Raw genomic sequence first — 5384 nt, forward strand, 5'->3', positions numbered from 1 at the left:
TGGTTCATGGAGGTACAGGGCATAAAAATAAATGGAAAAAAGGAGCTGTATACTGCGGGGATATGCAGCAAAAGACCTTTCTGCATGGAGACCATCATCCTTCATGGGACTGGGTGAAGAGCAAGGCTGGCACTTGACAGAGATCTGGGAAATGAGGGAAATAGAGGAATTTCCCACATCTTCCATTCCACCTCCCCGCTGGAGCCGGAGCACCTCCAGCCCAACCAGCGCTGCAGTGGCGAGCGAATCGGTCAGGCGTGGGCGTGGGCAGGGAGAAATAAAACCGGCATGAAATCACAGATGGAAGGATCTGTGGTCCCCACGAATCCTCTCCATCCATCCCTTCCCTCTGCCCACGGGATGGGTAGCCTGGGGTCCCTGTCCCCGGCCCCTTCCAGTGCACAGCCTCAAGGGCCAGATGCCCGAAGGTTATTCGGGGGCATCCCTGTGTTAATCAGAGCTGTTTAATTCCCCCCCATAATCCAAGTGGGGCTGGAGCTTGGCAGGTCCCTGTCGTTATGTTTACATCGGACTGCAGGTGGAGGGAAGAAGGAGGGGACAGGGAGGGAGGGGGGAGCTGACGTGCTTGGAATAAAATCGTGCCACCTCCTCCTCCATCCCTCAGCGAAAAAATCAAACGCATCTGTCCACCCCCCCAGCCCCCCTGCGCCATTTCCCTTCCCAAGGTGTCCACCCCAAAGAGGAGGGGCCGCACTGCAGCTCATCTCAAGGGGGCAAAGGTCTTGGAGGAACCCCAGGCCTGATTTATTCAGGACACAGCAATATTTCTTAGGATTAGTATTAATAAGAGCCTCCTGCCCCCTCCTCTCCATCCCTCCGGGCTGAGCCCGAGGCAGGCAGCCGGGGCCCGCCGGGGGTACCAGGCCTTTGGATGAGCGGTGATGGTGTCTCTTCATCCCGGCCATTTCACAAGACAGAAAGCAGGTTGTGTATTTATTTGGGCTTATTTAGGTCTTGTTTTCCCTCTCCCATGCCACAGCTTTAAAGGAAAATCTATCCTGTTTGTGAGGGCCGGGTGCTGTGGGGCCGGCAGTGCCGCAGAGGGATGCTCGGCACGTAGTGCGGCACGGCAGGGATCTGCCTGCCGGGATGGGGGCAATCCCAAAGAGAAGGCACCCCAAATCTCTTTCTTTTTCCCCCTTTTATTCACTACACAGGAGCCCTCTGGCAGTTCAGACTCTCCTGGAGGTCCAGGATGCGGCAGTGCCCACCCAGAGTTGAGCAGGCGACCGTGGGCTGCCGAATTGCAAGGCTGAGGTTTTTATTTTGGGGTGGATTTTAATATTCATCCCCCACCTGGTGCTGAGTGCGGGTCCTTCAGGGGGGTCCTGCCTCCGCCGCCGTAAAGAGACGGGCGAGAAACCTCCACGAACAAAGGAGAGGATGCAGGAACCCGCAAGGAAAGAGCTTTATTGGCACGACCCGACAGGCTCCTCGCGGCATCCGCACCGGCCAGGATGCGAGCCCAGGGAGGGATGTCCCGAAATACCTGCAGACCCCCTTGGTGGGGAGCAAAGAGGCGTCCCAGGGACCCCGAGCTGCTGTCAGTGTTCCCAAGGGCACCATTCCAGAGGTGAGGGTCTGTGCGCGGAGCTGCAAAGAGAGATGGGGCCCCCCGCGCCGTCACCAAGGGCTCCCCAAATTGGGGACAGCTCTGCAGATGCCCTGAGGGATGGGGGACTGTCCCCTCCAGTAGGGCCTGTCCTTCCCCAGTGCCAGACACCTGCTGGGAGCACTGGGATGGGCCGGGATGAAGGGATGCAGGGTGGCCTCCAGCTGCAAAGAGAAGGGAAGGGAAGAGAGGGATGGGAGAAGGGAAAGGAGGTGAAGGGCCCCAGCGGGGAGCAGGGCAGAGCAGTGGTGATGGCTAGAAGGGTGGAGGGATAAAAAAAACCGAAATAAAAATAGAAGTGTGAAAAAGGAGGGGAAAAAGAAACCAATGGGGTGTTGGGGTGGGGGGTGGGGGGAGCAGCCCCTGCCCTGCTGGAGGCTCTGGGGGGGCACCTGCTCCGTGTTAGGCCGCGGGGTCGCAGCATCCCTGCGGGGTCGCAGCATCCCTCCCTCCCGCCGCCTCCAGATTTTTGAATTTTATTTTATTTTCTGGATAATTCAGGTGCTGTTTCTCCCCCCCACCCCTTCATCCTTCCCCCCCTCCCCTCGACTCCTCGCACACACACGCCTCTCGCCGGGGCTGTGTAAGGAGTATAATGAGGCAGCCGATGGGTAATTGGGATCTTTTGTAGGGAGGATGTATGGCTGGGGCAGCTGCTGGGGGGTGGGGGGGCAGCTGGGGGGGGACAGCATTACCATACAAAGGGAACAAATGACATGTTTATCCCTCCAAGAGATTTACGCCCGGCCTCGCCCTGCAGACACAGCGCTCCCCCCCTTCTTCTCCCCGGCACTTTTGATTTAAATTATAAGGATTAAAAGGAGAGGGAGGCGGAGGGGAAAAACACACAAACAGCCACCGGAAAAAAATAATATATCGTAATAAAGCTTTAAAAAACAAAGGAAAAGAGCGGCTTTGCCCCAGCATCCCCCCCCACCCCCCTCCGCCGGGGGAGCAGCGTGAGCCCCGGTGACCCCAAGACCTGCCCTTGCTTTTAGCAGAGAAAAACCCCATCGCTCTGCGGAGAAAAGGCGAGAGAAAAGGCAAAGCACAAAGCGGCGGCAGCGGAGCAGCCCCGGGGGCAGCAGCCGCGTTCCCCCGGGGCCCACCCGCGGGGCACCCGCGAGTGACAGCTCCGGATTTCACACCCCGGGTGCCTGTGCTCGCAGGGACCCCCTCTCCTTTATCCCGGAGAGCCCCCCAAAAGCTGCCGTGCGCCCCAATCCCATCCCAGCGCATCCCATCGCATCCCATCCCATGCATCCCTCTCCGCCCCCTCCCCGCGCTGCGGTGCCACCTGCGCCGGTGCGCAGCGCTGCCTGCGCGCCCCGCGGCCGAGCTCGGGGGATGGGGGGGGGTGTCAGGGGGTGCGGGGGGTTCCGCGGGTGCGGAGAGCCGCGGAGCCTCCTCCGGCCTCGATGCTGGTCAGCCTCGTTCTTGGCATTCACCGCGTGCCTTAATTGTATGGACATTTAAATCAAGGTCCGCTGTGAACACGGAGAGAGGGGCCTTTCCTCGGGAGGAAGAAAATATAAAGAAGAAGGGGAAATGGGAAAAGAAAAGAAAAAAAAGGGAGGGGGGAAGGAGGGGAGGGGGGGAGAGGGACCCCGCGGAGCCCAGCCTTTGTTCTCCGCGCCCCGCGGAGGCTCGGCGCGCCCTTCCCCATGGGCGGGGGGGAGGGGGGGACAAAACCCAACCTAACACCCCCCCCCACACACACCCCCGTCGGAAAAACCCCCTCTATCAAATCAAAGAAGCCCCGGGCTGTGGGGTGGGGGGCGGCGGGGGGGCCCCGTTACCTGCCCTCCGTCTCTGCCCAACGCTGCCCGCTCTCTGCCGCCTGCCCCGAGCCCCGCCGCGCTGCTCTAAGCGGGGGGGTCTGGAGGAGCGCAATAAACCTTCCCCCGTTCGCCTGCTGCAGTCAATCCTTTCGCTCAGATCCCAAGTGGTGCAAAAAAAAGAGGAGAGGGGCCCATCTGGCTTCTCATCAGCTTTGTCAAGTCTTGCATACGCTAAAATGCTAATGACCTAGATAGCTCATGCAAAATGCAGCAGAGAGAGAGAGGGAGGGAGCAGCGAGGGAGGGAGGAGGGAGGAGGGAGGGAGGGGGAAAGGCAGAGGGAGGGGGAGAGCCCGGGTGCATCACCCCCCCCCTCCCCAGCACCCCCCAGCCCTTGCTGCCCAATGCACCTTGGTAGGTACGAGCCGGGCTTTGATTTGAAAGGTCACCCGGGTACGATGAGGGGGGGCGGGCAGAGCCCACGGATAAACCGCCCTGGCTTCATCCTTCATCCCCCCCCGCCCCAGCCCTCCGGGGGGGGGGGGGGGAAAGGGCGTGGGGGGGGCCGGGTGGGAGCGCAGCCCCCACTGCATCCCCCCTCCCCCGTGGGGTGCTGAGGGGTGTCCTGTCTATCCAACCCCCCTTTCCCGGCCCGACCCCAACCCAAACCCCCCACCCCCCGCAAGAAGAGGAGCGAAGGAAATACCCCCTGCGGCAGCCCCGCCGTGGTCCCTCCGTCCTGCAGCCGGTGCGGAGCGCGGCCAGGCGCGTAATCCCGCGGAGGATGCTCGGGGAGGCAGGGGGTGGGATGTGCCCCCCCCCGCGCTATGCGGAGGGCGGTGAAAATGGTATATATATATATATATGTATATATATATATATATATATATATATAAAATATATATATATAGAAAAGAAAAGGAAGGGGGGGCTGGAGCCAGGCCGTCGACGGGAGCGGAGCGGGCGGCCGGAGGGTGCGGAGGGAGCGCGGAGCAGCCGGGCGGGCGCTGCGCGGAGCGCGGAGCTGTCAGCGGCGCCTTCTCATTTATCATTAGCCAGCCCTAATCTTGCTCGCTGTCCTCCTTCGGTGATGTTGATCCACTTTCCCTCCCTCCTCCCCCAGCCCCCCCCCCCCTTTTCCCGCACACCCCCTCCCCGTAAAGGATTATTCAGCCAAAAAAAAAAAATCCCAGCTGCTGACTCCGTGCGCCGCAAACAAGGCGGCTGCAGCCCTCGCCCCCAGCCCCGCTCCCGCAGAGATGCTCCGGGTGTTGTCCGCAGAAATGCTGCCTTTTAAAACAAGGAGCGACCCGCGGGGAAAGAGCCTCCAGCCCTGCCCAGCTCCCCCCGCAGCCCCCCGCGCCCTCCACCCGCTTTTGGGGGGGCGCGTGGGGGAACCCCCTGCCCTGGCCCCCCCAAGCCCCGCTGCGGAGAAAGGATGCTGCAGAGCTGGGTGCAGCTTTGCAGGGGGAGGGGAAAAAAAAAAAAAAAAGGTATTAAAAAAAATGAAAGTACCAATTTTGGCCGAGGCTTCGCTTTCTCTCTCCCCCCTCCCTCACCCCCAGCACTGCTGGTTTCATGGCTACGCTACTGTAATTATGAATTCTTCTTCTTGCGACTCGCGTGTGTGCAGGGGCTGGGGGTGGCAGTGGCTGTGGCTGCGGCTGACATCACTGCAGTGGCGTGGGGCTGACAGCTCCCAGCGCTGCGCAGCCTGCAGTGGCTCCTCAGCTTTTTTTGCAGCCTCTCTGCTGACAGTTGTCGGGGAAAAGGAGGGGGGGGTGTGAAAAATAATAATAATAATAATAATAATAATAATAATAATAATAATGATGAACCCCAAATTCCAACCAACGAACCCACCCCATCTCACCGCGTTCAAGGTGAATTTCAAGGAGAAGAGCACGCTTTTTGTTTGTGGCGAGGTGCTGGTGGTGAGGAGCGCACGCTGTGGTTATCTACACATCTATA

The 5384-nt window shown here is 60.1% G+C and overlaps 1 long non-coding RNA gene across 4 annotated transcripts; it reads right to left on the bottom strand.

Annotated features, from left to right (window-relative positions):
* Positions 1–1405: 1405 nt before the first annotated feature.
* Positions 1406–5183, bottom strand: LOC116442000. 4 transcript variants are annotated; one of them, XR_004239335.1, is made up of 4 exons: positions 4929–5183; positions 4120–4238; positions 3433–3653; positions 1406–1614 (listed from the first exon to the last, which is right to left on the bottom strand). It is a non-coding gene; the product is annotated as an uncharacterized LOC116442000 (long non-coding RNA). The 4 variants fall into 4 exon arrangements; XR_004239334.1 differs by lacking the exon at positions 4929–5183 and having other exon boundaries at positions 4120–4519; XR_004239336.1 differs by lacking the exons at positions 3433–3653; positions 4929–5183 and having other exon boundaries at positions 4120–4522.
* Positions 5184–5384: the final 201 nt, after the last annotated feature.

This window comes from Corvus moneduloides, chromosome 3, assembly GCF_009650955.1.
Source record: "Corvus moneduloides isolate bCorMon1 chromosome 3, bCorMon1.pri, whole genome shotgun sequence".
NCBI lineage: Eukaryota > Metazoa > Chordata > Aves > Passeriformes > Corvidae > Corvus > Corvus moneduloides.